At 43.2% G+C, this 15,475-nt stretch overlaps 1 non-coding gene across 1 annotated transcript; it reads left to right on the forward strand.

Moving 5' to 3' along the window:
• The first annotated feature begins 14,147 nt into the window (after nucleotides 1-14,147).
• On the forward strand, nucleotides 14,148-14,252 carry LOC125494055 (small nucleolar RNA R71). Its single transcript, XR_007270439.2, has one exon. It is a non-coding gene; the product is annotated as a small nucleolar RNA R71 (small nucleolar RNA).
• Nucleotides 14,253-15,475: the final 1,223 nt, after the last annotated feature.

A 15,475-nucleotide genomic window follows, 5' to 3' on the forward strand; every position in this document is an offset into this window, starting at 1 on the left:
TTTCTCCACCCTGTCAATAAGTTCTATGAGAAGTTTGAAGGCAGTCGCAGCCTGGAAAAGCAAACGAGCGACCTATATGGCGTCGTGCAGGGACCCAAAGAATCCGTTCGCGATTATTATAATCGACTTTAACAAAGAAATGATTAGCATTAAAAATCTTGATACTAAGACTGCTATTGAATGTTTCAGGAAAGGACTAATCTTGCGGTCGAAGCTATACAATCGTCTGACGAAGTACCCGTCCAGACGTTCGAGGAAGTCAAGTCGCGAGCTTAGCACAGATGAGGTTGGAGGAAGACGACGCCATCCTCAACACCATATCCACCCGCGCGCGCCGGATACTCCCGTTGATCGGAAGGCCTTCGTCCCTAAGAAGAACAACTGGCGAAGTCACCCCTACAGCCGTTCAAACCAGGTAAACAATGTTACTGACATTGTAGAAAGTGCAGGTAACCGCGCAAGGACGGAGTCGCCAACTTTCCCTGCTTTAGATTCCTACGGATTCTCCGTCGACGTCGGAGGCGTTGTGAACGCCTTAGCTAGAATCGGAGCGCCAGTTCGTTGGCCGAAGAAGAGCGACTCCGGGGCGCAAAAAGATAGTAAAATGGTGTCAGTTCCATCATGATCATGGTCACAAGACGGAGGAGTGCATTGCGTTGCGAGAAGTTGCGTTCATGCTCAATAAGGGGATCTTAAGGACCTTTGAGCGAAAAGGTAAGCGTCCTTTGGAAAAATACCGCGCAATCCGACCTCCTGCGTCGCCCGCACATGTAAAGGTAATTAACGTCATCTCTGGTGGATCTGATGTATGTGGACTAACGTATTCCGCAGCCAAAAGGCTAGCAAGAGAGGTACCCCCTCGTCCGCCGTTTATAAATCTTGCAGGTCAGCTGAGGAGCGCAAGCTCGAAGCGATGGCAATAACCTTTGATGACGACGACGTCTGCGATGTGGAGCATCATGACGGATTAGTTATATCCCTGACTGTCGGCAACTGCCTGTTGAAGCGAGTGTTGGTCGATGGGGCAGCTCAGCCAACATCATATTCAAAAGCGCCCTCGAAGGTATAGGTCTGTGTGATAAAGATATTACTAAAAAATCTACTGTTTTAGTAGGTTTCAGTGGAGAGGCTCAACATACTGTCGGGGAGATCACGCTGCCAACGCTAGCCAAAGGTGTCAACCTCCCAACCAGGTTCAACGTTGTGGATTGCCCGTCAGCGTACAACATCATTCTCGGTACCCCATGGATACATAAGATGAAGGCCGTCCCTTCAACCTATCATCAGTCATGAAGTTTCTTACCAAATGGGGGGTCCAAGAAATAAAGGGCGAGCAGAAGTCTGCAAGGGAATGCTATAGTTCGTCACTCAAGCCCCCAAAAGCAGCTATCTAGCAATTAAAGGATGGGTCAGCGCCCGACGCGCCCAGCGAGCAGGACGTGGATGAAGTGATGCTGGATCCATCCATCCCCAATCGCGTCATTCGAATCGGAGCGACATTGTAACAAGAGATACGAGGTCAGTTAATTGATTTTTTGAAAGTAACCAAGATTGTTTTCTTGGTCCCATGAAGACATGACAGGTATCAGTCCTGAGTTATCACGCATAAACTCAACGTGACCCGCTCACAAGCCTGTGAAGCAAAAGACGCAAGTTCGCTCCTGAAAGGAACCAAGTCATCAATGACGAGGTCCAGAAATTGATCGATACCGAAAGATCCGTGAAGTAAAATACCCAGATTGGTTAGCTAACGTCGTGGTGGTCAGCAAAAAGAACGGAAAGTGGAGAGTCTGCATCGACTTCACAGACCTAAACAAAGCATGTCCTAAGGATCCATTTCCCCTTCCTCATATAGATGCAATGGTCGACGCGACGCCGGTCACGAGCTTTTAACGTTCATGGACGCGTATTCCGGGTACAACCAAATATTGATGCATCCGGACGACCAGAAAAGACCGCGTTTGTCACTGATAAAGGTATATATTGTCCAAGGTTATGCCTTTTGGTTTGAAAAATGTAGGTGCCACATATCAGCGACTAGTTAATCAAATGTTTAAAGATCAACTGGGTGACACCATGGAAGTGTACATCGATGATATGCTCGTCAAATCCAAGCAAGCAGGCGATCACATTCAACATCTGTCGGAGGCTTTCGACGTATTACGAAGGTATGGCATGAAATTAAATCCTACTAAGTGCACCTTTGGAGTGTCCGCAGGAAAATTTCTAGGGTACGTCGTGACGCAACGGGGAATTGAGGCCAGCCAAGATCAAATAAAAGCCATCATCAACATTCAGTCCCCACGAAGCGTCAAGGAAGTGCAAAAGTTGACCTGTCGCGTGGCCGCGTTAAATCGTTTCATATCCCGGTCATCTGAGAAGTGTCATCTATTTTATGACGTCTTGAGAAAGAACAACGGCTTTGAATGGACCCAACAACATGAAGACGCGCTTCAAAAGCCAAAAAGCTATTTAGCATCGCCGTCATTGCTATCAAAGCCGAATATCGGGGAAACGTTGCAGCTCTACCTCGCGGTAAGTAACATGTCCGTCAGCGCTGTCCTGACGCGGGAAGGAGAGCCAGCAGCTCCAATTTACTATGTCAGTAAGTCTCTGCTAGACGCGGAGACCAGGTATTCTTCATTAGAAAACTCATTTTAGCATAGTCGTAGCTGTTAAGAAACTTAGGCATTATTTCGAAACGCATACTGTAGTCGTTATGACTAATTATCCTATCAAGTCTGTCTTGCGACATCCGGAATTGACAGGTCGCATGAGCAAGTGGGCAATAGCACTCAGTGCGTACGACATCCCGTTTCATCCAACGACTGCCGTCAAGTCACAAGCTTTGGCAGATTTTGTGGCCGACTTTAGCCCAGAGCTAGAAAAGCTCGCAGACGACGAAGTCGCGAGGATTAACCAAGTGGACGACGATTATTGGATATTGTTCGTTGACGGATCTTCTAATTTTCGTGGTGCAGGTCTAGGCATTGTGCTAAAGTACACCAGGGGGCAAGATAGTACGAGCCATTTGCTGTGAATTTAGAGCGACGAATAACGAAGCCGAGTACGAGGCGCTCATAGCCGGAATGACGTTAGCAGAAGACATGGGAGCGAAAGCATCGAAAGTCTACAGCGATTCACTGATAATAGTCAGCCAAGTCAAAGGCAAATTCGCAGCAAAAGACTCTAAAATGGCCATGTATTTGGAAATAGCTCAGAGTAAAAGTAAAGTGTTTAATTCGTTTGATATTTTGCTGATACCTAGGGATCAAAATACACAAGCGGACGCATTGGCCAACCTCGAATCTTCTTTCAGGGACGTTTCGTTTACGTCTGTCCCTATTGTTCACTTGACAAACCTCGCTATCGCTAGGAGTATTGGAGACGTTGTCGCAACCGTGACCAACCAGCCTCGAGACAGTCGTGGGGTTGTTAATAATGTAGACAACCCCGCATCAGAAAGCGACCCTGACGATGAGGAAGTAAGTGTCAGTTGGACAAAACCATTTTATGATTTCCTTGCTAACCATTCAAGGCATCGCGATACGTCCTCATTCAGGGAGTACTCTTCAAACGGTCTGCCGCAGGCCCCTACCTACGTTGTTTGGAAAAGGAGCAATGGGGGCAAGTCCTGAAGGACATGCATGACGGCACCTGTGGGAATCATTCAGGAGGGCGCAGCTTGTCTAATAGAGTATTGCGCATGGGCTATTATTGACCAACAATGAGGAAGGATGCAATAAGATATCTTGCCAAATGTGATAGTTGTCAATGACATGCAGGTATGACGCACAAACCTTGGGAACCTTTGCATCCTACTCTAACACCTTGGCCTTTCATGAAGTGGGGCATGGACATAGTTGGTAAGTTACCTCCAGCCCCAGGACAGAAGGTCTTTATGTTGGCACTAACTGACTATTTTTCTAAGTAGATTGAGGCAGGTTCTTTTCAACAGGTACGTGATAAGGAAGTGATTTCCTTTATATATACTAACATCATTTGCAGATTTGGCGTCCCGTCCGAGATAGTATGCGACAACGGGTCGCAGTTCATTAGCAACGAAACAAGACGCTTCTGCGATGAGTGGGGCATAGCGTTGCTAACGTCAACGCCAAGATACCTGGTAGGCGAGTCGCACACCTATCAAAAGTAATTACCTAACTAACTTCCTAACTATGTACCAGGGCAAGTCAGGGTCGAATCCACAGGGACAAACAGTATCAAACACTAGGTATCTTGACTCAATTTAACTAAACGAGTGACAAACAATGATGAAAAGGGTGTTGAACTAAAACTAACACTAAACTATGACAATTACTAGGGCACACAAGGTATAATCAATTAATTAAAACATCTAGAATTAAGCATCACCACTAGCATGACCAATACATGAATAATTTCCATCCCAATTAAACATAATCAACAATTCAAGAGGAGTAATGCACCTTATAACTACCAAAGACCTCTCCCGAGTACCTATGGCTACTCTAAACAAGCAATCAAACCTACTCCCGTGGAATCATGCAAGAAAGAGACATTAAGCATATCATCACAATTAAATTCCTAGCAATCCTATTTGACTATTCCCATAGAGATATTCATACCATTGATTGAATCAACAAAACCATCTAGATTCCATTCCCATTGAAAACAAGATATACGGAGTCAAATCAAAATCATCTATCCCTAGTATGATAATGAGCATAAGAACAATCCAATCAAACAAGAACAATTGATCACATAAACATGGGATTAATGGAGGAATTCATGTATTAAATCATTGCTAGGGTTTAACTTAACCCTAGATTAATAGACTACTCACACATAATTGAAATAACAAAACAAATAATGAACAAACTAAAAGACATGATAATAATGAAGGAAAGAAGAGATTAAGAAAACTTAGTCTTTACTTGAAGGAATCAAAGGGTAGTAATCAATGTTTAACAATGGAGTAAACTCAAAAACTTTCTAAAAAGTTATAAAATGTATTCTCTAGTAAAAAGGCGTAATTTCTAATTCTAAGAAAATAGTATTTATATGTCTCGTAAAAGTGGCGCAACACGCGCTTAAAACGGCCCAAAGATCGTCTCGCCCGACCGGTCGGGCGGTCGTCAGGTCTGATGCTTCTTCGTCGCGCCTAGCCGGGCGCCCTTCAGCATCATTTTCCTTCGCCTCGCCCGACCACCCGGGCGGATTTCGCCCGGTCGGGCCCGTAAATGAAAAGGCTTGGCAGCTTAACTTTTCAGAAAATCGACGAAGTAGAGTTCGCCGGACCGGCCCGGGCAGATTTCGCCTGGTCGGGCGCGGGAGCAATTTCTCTTGGAGCCTTCAGCGTTCGATTTCTGACTAAGTAAGACTCGCCCGACCAGCCGGGGCAGATGTCGCTCGGTCGGGCGGTCATCAGGTTTTTAGCCCAATGTGAGATTTTCGCGCGTCCCGACTTCTTGTCTCATGTAGCGATATCAAGGATTAGGAAATGCACCAAAATATTATTTTTCCTACAAAAGTCAATCTGAAAACACAACCACACTACAAGACACACATTAGTACTAAAAAGGGCTCCGAAGAGCGCAATCAATACCAATAATTCAAGGGGAATGGGGGTAAAATTCTATATAAAATAGACACATCAAACTCCCCCAAGCTAGACTTTTGCTTGTCACTAAGCAAAACATGTCTGAAAATCAACAGTTCAAGGCATCAATAGTGGTTTCACCCCATCATAAAATTCTTTAAATGACAATAGATCGAATCCAAACACACCACAAATCATAATCGGTAAGGTTCGACAAAAACAAATACCAATCAGGGATAAGAATCAAGAGAGGCCACTAAATATTCTGCAAATCAATGAGAAGGATCTCACAAGGGGACTCACCACTCATTTGTAAAGCACTCTCCAAGCAGTTAAAATGACTGCTTCTTTCCATCCCCAGTACCCGTCCCTACTCTCAACTCGTGTGTTTGAAGGGTGATATATGGCGCTCAATTGCTCCACTTCACCAAGTTAGTCCATAGGCTTGTATCATCTCTCCACATCAGGTAGTTATACAGCAAACAAATCATATGACTCAATTAAGGTTGTAATGGGGCTTAAGGTGTGTAGGTGTGGCAAAATTTGGGAATGTGGTGCTTAAGGTAGTGAAGTATTACTACAACTTTTGAACGAAACATCCCACCATATATAAATTGCAACACAACTATAACCCATTTTTCTTTCATCTCACTCCTTTATCTTTTCACATAACCCAAGTAATGACTTCCAATATGACATAATTCAAATGAGATCTCTTCTCTTAGATTTTTTTTTTTTTTTTTCAATTTGATTTTCATAATTGCTCTTGGAAACTTACTTGTCTTGTTTTTAGGAGTTCTCTACTTTAGCTACTAGCTAATGAGGATAGAGAAGAATTTCTTTTGCACATGTAGTTAATCATGATTGTTCTCTTTCTTGCAATCTTTTCATTCATACCAACAACCAATTTCATAATCCACAAGTTAATCAACCAAAAATTCCTAAATACTTCACTACCAATGGTAAAGAGACGTATTTTTGGAAAATGAGGAGCTCATAATGTAGTTGTCAAAAGAAACAGGCTCAGCTCAGAGTGGTTAACTAGGGGAAATGAATGCAGGGAAGGTTTTTGGTCTTTTGGTGCAAATTCCTACGTGAGTCATAATCATTTTTGTTAGACATTGTATAGCTAATGCATCAATGGAGAGAAAACACAAGTTCTAGCATCCCTCCGGAAGTGGGCATACACACAAGAAAACGCAATGTTAAGGCACAAAAGCTCACAGTTAAGCCTAAACATGCTTGCAGGACATATAGAGTGCCACAATTTTGATTCTTATCATAGATCTAAGACAGTTATGCCATGCCTTGGTGATCAATCATTGTTTCGTGCCCATCAACAATCCAAAATCAAAACAGCATTATGATAGTATGGGGCACAGGGAAACAACTAGTCAACCTTGACTTTGATTTTTCTCCTTTTTTTCAGATATTTTTTTTTAAGCTTCACACATCACACAAACATGAAACAAACAAACCAAAGAAAAAAAAAAAGAAAAAGAAAGAAAGAAAAAAAAAAAAAAAAAACACAAACACACAAAGAAAAACTATGCTAAACTAAACTACGAAAGCTGTAAACTACCTAAAGAGTGATAGAAAATACCATATGTACAGTGGAAATCCTCCCCCAAGCTGAACTTGGCAATGTCCGCATTGCAGCAAGGAGAAGGGAAGGAAAACGGCCTTCAGTCGGCCATAGAATCATGAGCACCATCAGCGGTCTCATCAGCATGCTGAGTACCGGTGTCTGCGCCACTCCCTCTAGCACCGCCATAGGCGGGGTTCCCTGTATACCAACTGGGATGGGGACCGCCGAGCGATCGTACCAAGCCTGCAATAATCATCATAATAGGAACATAGCAAGGCGCTGGTCATCGTAGATGGTGTCTACGGCGCTCTAGGCGCTCTAGAGCTTGAGTGTTGGCAGTCATATTCAGTTCCATACGCTGCTGAACATTCAGCATCCCCTCAAAGTCAGCAGTAGGGGGAGGGGGTTGGGTAGAGGAGGAGGGTATGGAAGAAGAGGAGGGCATGAAGGGGGCGGGCTCTCGCCTACGGTACACATGTGGAGGCTCAGGAACGGGACCAGTCTCAGGTGGGTGGGCCGCATCTCCAACAGGAAGGAGATAGGTAGGTGAGCGGCATTCCCTGATGGGCATCCTCTATAAGCGGCTGGGCTAAGGTGGGGTTGGGAAGAAGTATAGATTGCTTAGTGGCAATCATCCACCTAAAATGACGACCACTAGGGACAATGTACCGGGCGCATAAGAAGTGGTCAAGGTCAAGGTAAGAAGGCCCCGGAACAGCATTGGCTCGGTTCTCATCATAACCAAAATGACACGCTATACGAGTGACTAAACCCCCAATAACAATAGGGACAGAGGATTGGGCACTGCCGTCCTCCTCAAAGGTGGGGTAAGTCGTAGAAATTTTATGCAAATGATGCATAAAGGCATAGGCGAGGTCAAACTGCGTGGGCATTGTGGCTGGCCATAGATAAGTCCCGAGAGCGCTAATCAGTCCGAGAGGTGTTGGGTTCCCACCTCCCAAAAATAGTATTGCCCAAAAATTTTAACAGGAATCGAATGCTAGGATGATAAACCGACTTGATCTGTAAATGTTGACAGTTGGGTGGTCTAACACCAGTGAGGGCTTCCCAAAGTTGGCCTAGTAAAAAGGTTTCGGGTTTCTTCTTAGCCCCCCTAACCTTCATACCAAATAGTTGTGCAAATTGACGAAGGGTCAGTCTCCTATCCACATTGGCAAGGCGAAAATACATGACATGGTCGGATTGAGAGTGTTTTCGAATTTCTAAGGAACTTAGAAATTCGAGGGTGAGGTCCGCATAGGTGCCATGGTACATGGTGAGGAATTGTTCTATTCCCATTCCAACAACCAATGTGCGGGTAATGTCAGTAATACCCAAAACATGCAAGAGGTCACGATGAACAAATCGGGTAAGGGCAATCATACGATGCTTAAGTTTTTGAAAACGGACCTTTTGAGCCTCATGCTTGAAAATTACATGAGGAAAGGTAGGATCTACCTAAATTGCAGTAGGTTGAGTGCCACGTGTACCTCGTCGACCCGCCATTAGAGAATGTGAAAACCTGCAAAAACAGAGCAATGGTGGAGAAAGTGAGAATTTCACAAAAATTCGAAGAAAATCATCTCATAGTGCACCATAGAGTGTAAAAACGCAATTTTCAAGGTTAATCTAGCAAGAATCTCCATAAAAATCAAACCTTTACTCAAGAAAAACCCAAAAAGGAGGAGTGAGAAGAACAAGGAAGAGGAAAGAGAGTGAGGGGAAAAATTTGTAAGTAAGATGGGGAAATTGGTGAGGATGAGTGAAAGATTAGAAATTTTGAAGAAATTTGAGAGTGTAGATGGTGAGCGAAGAGAGAATTGGGGTTAGGGTTTTGAGAGAGAGAGAGAAGATGAGAGGAAGAAGATGAAGTTAGATGGGGGTTTGAAAGAGAGTGAAAGAAAACAAGGAAATTCGTGGGTTTTAATCGAGTAAACTGCGCCTCGCCCGACCGGGCGGATTTCGCCCGACCACCCGGGCGGAAAATTTGCCTTAGAATTTTTTTCATTCTGAATTTTTCCTTTGATCTGTGCTTACGCACCCGACCGGGCGGATTTCGCCCGACCGCCCGGGCGGAATTTCTTCCTTAGTCAATTTCCACGTTCCTGAATTGCCCAGCTGAAGTTGCTTGCGGGCCTGCCCGGGCAAATTTCGCCCGACCACCCGTACGGTGCCCAGTGCACATACTTCGTCGCTTTAGTCCGTTTTTCCATGTGCCTGCAAAGGTGTTCCACACATATGAAAATTGTTCACTCCAAAAACACTCCAAAAATAAAATAAGATAAAAAAAATAAAATAAATCTAAAGAAAAATGAAAAAGTAGGAAATTATCTGTGGCCATTGACTTTGAAAGTGACACCTTGCCGGTTCCAAAGCTCCACTGAACCATAAGGAAAAACCTTGCAAACCTTGAATGGACCGGACCACCGCGAACGAAGTTTACCAGGAAATAGCTTCAAATGAGAATTAAAAAGAAGAACCAAATCCCCTTCCTTGAACTCTTGGCGCACAATTCCTTTGTCATGCCATCTCTTAGTCTTCTCCTTGTACAATCTAGAACTCTCATAAGCATCCAGATGAAGCTCATCAAGCTCAGCCAGTTGAAGGAGTCTCTTCTCACCCACCGTTTGAGAGTCGAAATTGAGGCTCTTAACAGCCCAAAATGCACGATGCTCTAACTCAACAGGAAGATGACATGCTTTCCCATAAACAAGACGGTAGGGGTGGTACCTATAAGGGTCTTGAACGTTGTCCTATAAGCCCATAATGCATCATCCAGTTTAGCAGCCCAATCTTTTCGCGTTCTTGCAACCGTCTTTTCCAGGATACTTTTGATCTCACGGTTAGAAACCTCCACTTGGCCACTAGTTTGTGGGTGATAGGAAAGTCCCACTCTGTGGTTTACCCCATACTTCTTAAGCACAGCTTCAAATTTGTTCTCCAGAAAGTGCTTACCTCCATCACTAATCGAAACCCGTGGAATGCCAAAGCGAGGAAAAATAGTTTTCTTGAAAAATCTACTAACCACACGAGCATCATTAGTTGGAGAAGCAAGTTCCTCCACCCATTTGGAGACATAGTCCACAGCAACCAGAATGTACTTGTTCCCATGAGAAGAAGGGAACGGACCCATGAAATCTACACCCCACACATCAAATATCTCCACTTCAAGAATAGTGTTAAGAGGCATCTCGTTCCGACGGGAAAGATTTACCGTTCTTTGACAGCGATCACAAGAATGCACATAATGATGAACATCCTTGAACAAAGTAGGCCAATAAAAACCACATTGAATAATTTTCGCTACAGTTTTATTAGTACTAGCATGGCCTCCACAAGGTAAATCATGACAATGAGATATAATAGAGGATACCTCATTTCCAGGAATACACCTTCTAATCACCCCATTTGCGCAAGACTTGTAAAGCAAGGGATCATCCCAAAAATATCTCCTCACATCCTTAAAGAATTTCTTCTTTTGTTGAGATGAATATCCATGAGGAATAATGTCACTAGCCAAAAAGTTGGCTATATCAGCGTACCATGGGATTTCTGCAGTGGCTAAAGCTAGAAGCTGCTCATCAGGAAAAGTACCATCAATGGGTAGAGCCTCATCACCCTCAGCATCCATAACAATTCGAGAAAGGTGATCTGCAACAACATTCTCAGCACCCTTCTTGTATCGAATCTCCAAGTCAAACTCTTGTAACAACAAAATCCACCGAATCAAACGGGGCTTAGCATCCTTCTTGCTCATCAAATATTTAAGAGCCGCATGATCAGTGTGAATTATCACCTTCGACCCTACCAGATAGGACCGAAATTTCTCCATCGCATATACCACGGCTAACAGTTCCTTCTTAGTTGTGGCATAGTTCATCTGGGCCGGAGTAAGAGTCTTGCTTGTATAGTAGATGGCATGAAGTTTACCATCCTCCCTCTGACCCAATACTGCTCCCACTGCGTAGTCACTAGCATCGCACTAATCTCGAAAGGAGATTCCAGTCAGGCGAGTTGAATTATAGGAGCAGAATAAGAGCCGCTTTTAACCTGTGAAAAGCCTCAGTACAAGCATCAGTAAACAAAGGGCATCTTTGCCTAAAAGCTCAGTTAGAGGTCGAGCAATTTTTGAAAAAACTTTTATGAAGCGGCGGTAGAATCCCGCATGACCAAGAAAACTCCTTACTCCTTTGACAGAGTTAGGAGGTGGTAAACGCTCAATGACCTCTATTTTTGCTTTGTCGACTTCAATGCCCCGATGAGAAACAATATGACCCAGAACGACTCCTTGTTGCACCATAAAATGACATTTTTCCCAGTTGAGAATCAAATTAACTTCTTTGCATCTATGGAGCACCTTTTGTAAATTAGCAAGGCAAACGTCAAAAGATGTTCCATAGACGGAGAAGTCATCCATAAATACTTCCATAGAGTTCTCAATAAGACTGGAAAAAATTGCCATCATGCAACGCTGAAAAGTGGCAGGAGCATTACACAGTCCAAATGGCATCCTTCGATATGCAAAGGTGCCATAAGGACATGTGAAGTAGTCTTTTCCTGGTCACTTGGATGAATAGGAATTTGGAAAAAACCAGAGTATCCATCCAACCAACAGAAAAAGGAATGTTTTGCCAGTCTTTCTAACATCTGATCAATGAAGGGGAGGGGAAAATGATCTTTTCGGGTGGCCTTATTCAATCTCTATAATCAATACACATGCGCCACCCTGTCACAGTTCTAGTAGGAACTTGCTCACCCTTATCATTCTTGACAACGGTCATACCTCCTTTCTTAGGGACTACTTGAACAGGGCTAACCCACTTACTATCTGAGATAGGGTAGATTATACCTGCATCAAGCAATTTAAGAACCTCTTTCTTGACTACTTCCATCATATTTGGATTAAGTCTTCGTTGAGATTCTATAGAAGAAGCATGTTCGTCCTCAAGAATGATTTTGTGCATGCAAAATGAGGGATTAATACCCTTAATATCATCAATGGTGTACCCAATGACATTCTTATATTTCCTTAAAATAACAGCAATTTTTCAATTTGAATGTCATCAAGCTCAGCATTAACAATAATAGGGTAGTATCATTGGGACCCATGAATACTATTTCAAAGTAGAGGGAGAGGTTTAGTTCTACCTTAGGAGGCGTAGTACTCTCCTTAGTTCCTCTGAATGCAACAACTCGTGAGAGGCTTTCAGATTCATGTTCGTGTCTCCTCTAGAAGTCTCTTGTATTCCTTAGTCTCCCAATCTTCCTCATCATCACTACCCATCAAGACCGTTTGTAGCGAATCATCAAGTTGCAAATTGAAGGCCTCGCTTCTATCACCTCATCAAGAGCATCCACTCTATAAACAGTTTCTCCCATAGAAGGAGAAGTCATGGAGTTTGTGAGTGTGTACTCCATCTTCTCATCACCTACTTCAAAGTGATCTTACCCTTCTTCATGTCAATAATGGCTCCAGCAGTGGCCAAAAAGGGTCTCCAAGAATATGGGAACTTGTGCATCCTCCTTCATCTCCATAACGACAAAATCACAGGGAATAAAAATTTACCCACTCGAAGAGGAACATCTTCAAGGATACCAAGTGGAAACTTTACTGTCCTGTCAGCTAGTTGTAGAGAGATGCGTGTGGGTTTTAGTTCGCCCATGTTGAGTTTCTTGCAGATAGAGAGAGGCATGAGACTAACACTAGCCCCAAGATCACATAAATTCTTGATAGCAATGTCTCCAAGCTTGACAGGAATGGAATAGCTGCCCGGATCTCCTAGCTTTTCTGGAAGCTTATTCTGCAAAATAGCACTACACTCAGCAGTTAGTGAAACAGTGACATTTTCTTCAATTTTTCGTTTGTTAGAGAGCATGTCTTTCAAAAACTTAGCGTAGGAAGGCATCTCAGATATGGCATCCAAGAAAGGTATGTTGATGTGTAGCTTCTTCAGGATGTCAAGGAACTTCCCTATTTCTTTTCAAGTTTTGCCTGTGCCAATCTTTAGGGAACGGAAAGGTGGCTTGTATGGTTCATAGGAATGACAGTGGGTTCCTCCTTCTCAGTCTTCTTAGCTTCATCTTCCAAACCGTCTTTCTTGAACTTCCTCACTCAACTCTATAACCTCTTTTTAGTGTCTTTTGCTCAGTCCCTCCTTGTAGGCTCTTGCAGTTCTTTACCGCTCCTCAATGAAATGGCATTGATGTCTCCCTTAGGATTTGGTTCGGTTTGCCCAGGAAGTTGGCCTGAAGGTTTAGAGAGGTGGCTTACCTTTTGGGCTAGTTGGGTCATCTGACTCTCCATCAATTTATTATGAGCAGTGATTTGTTGGAGAGAGTTGTTGAAGAATTCATTCTGCTTGGCTTGGTATTCAACTTGCTTAGCCTGAGAGGAAGCTAAATTCTCCATGATAGTCTCAAGGTTGGGTCGAGAGGATGATGATGAAGGGTTAATGGTGGTCTTTGTTGGAAACCAGGTGGCTGGGAGTAGTTGGTGTGTGGAGGTTGAGGTTGGTTATTTTTGTAGGAGAAATTTGGGTGATGCTTCCAACCTGGGTTAAATGTGTTTGAGTATGGGTTGTTTTGTGGCCTTGTGTTTGTGTTAAGGAGGGCATTGACATGCTCAGTTCCCGCTCCCATATTATTATATTGACACTCAGTAAAGGGACCTTGCACTTCACAGACTCACAAATAGGTGCTACTGGTCCGCTACTCAACTGATCAACTTTAGCTGCCAAAACTTGCACAGTGTTAGTTAAAGTAGCAATAGCATCAACCTCATACTTACCTCCCTTTTTAGGGGCTCCACGAGATATACTCCAGTCATTCAGGTAATTGTTGGCAGCCATATCATCCAACAATGTCTTCGCGGCTTCTGGAGTTTTTGCCATGAAAGTACCGCCAGATGCGGCATCAATAGAACTTCGAACTTCATGCTTCAGACCATTGTAGAATGTCTGAATCAGCAACCACTCAGGAATGCCGTGGTGTGGACACTGCCTTTGCAAAGCCTTGTATCTCTGCCATGCTTCTAAAAGACTCCAATTCATGTTGTTGAAAGCCAGATATCTCGTTTCTGAACTTGGAAGTTCTCATAGGAGGGAAGAACTTGTAAAGAAAAGCCTTCTTCAGTTCTGGCCATGTGGCAATCTTCCTCACTTCTTCTTCTTATAACCATTCCATTGCTTCGTCCCTAAGAGAAAAGGAAAAGCACAATACCGAATTAAATCATCAGAAACATTAGTTAATTTCAAAGTATTGCATTTTTCTAAAAAATTAGCCAAATGATCAGTAGGGCTCTCTTTGGGTGTTCCCGCATAGGAATCCTGTGAGATAAACTGGATGAATTGTGGCTTGAGCTCGAAATGATTGGCAGCGGTTGTCGGTCTGTTATGGTGGTGGTGGTCTCATCGGGCATAGCATATTCCCGTAGAGACTTTGGTGGTGCTTCGTCGCCCATTGTGGTTCTTGTTGTTGTTTTCTGCTTCGACCTCCTAATCTCCTTGCTGTAGCTTCGATCTCGCGATCAAGAGTAATCAGATTGTGAACCCTTGCTACGAGTGTGCATGCAACAAAAAGACTGGAAGAAAAGAGATCAAACAGCAAATAGAGTGACAATGATCGAACAAAAGCAGTTTAGCTAAATAAAATCCAAGATAAACTAATCTAATACCGTTAGTCCCCGGCAACGGCGCCAAAATTTGGTAGGCGTGTCCGCCACCTATCAAAAGTAATTACCAACTAACTTCCTAACTATGTAGCAGGGCAAGTCAGGGTCGAATCCACAGGGACAAACAGTATAAACACTAGTATCTTGACTCAATTTAACTAAACGAGTGACAAACAATGATGAAAAGGGTGTTGAACTAAACTAACACTAAACTATGACAATTACTAGGCAACACAAGGTATAATCAATTAATTAAAACATCTAGAATTAAGCATCACCACTAGCATGACCAATACATGAATAATTTCCATCCCAATTAAACATAATCAACATTCAAGAGGAGTAATGCACCTTATAACTACCAAAGACTCTCCCGAGTACCTTGGCTACTCTAAACAAGCAATCAAACCTACTCCCGTGGAATCATGCAAGAAAGAGACATTAAGCATAGCATCACAATTAAATTCCTAATAATCCTATCTGACTATTCCCATAGAGATATTCATACCATTGATTGAATCAACAAAACCATCTAGATTCCATTCCCATTGAAAACAAGATATACGGAGTCAAATCAAAATCATATCCCTAGTATGATAATGAGCATAAGAACAATCCAATCAAACAAGAACAATTG

This window comes from Beta vulgaris, chromosome 3 (genome assembly GCF_026745355.1).
Source record: "Beta vulgaris subsp. vulgaris cultivar EL10 chromosome 3, EL10.2, whole genome shotgun sequence".
NCBI classification, from domain to species: Eukaryota; Viridiplantae; Streptophyta; class Magnoliopsida; order Caryophyllales; family Amaranthaceae; genus Beta; species Beta vulgaris.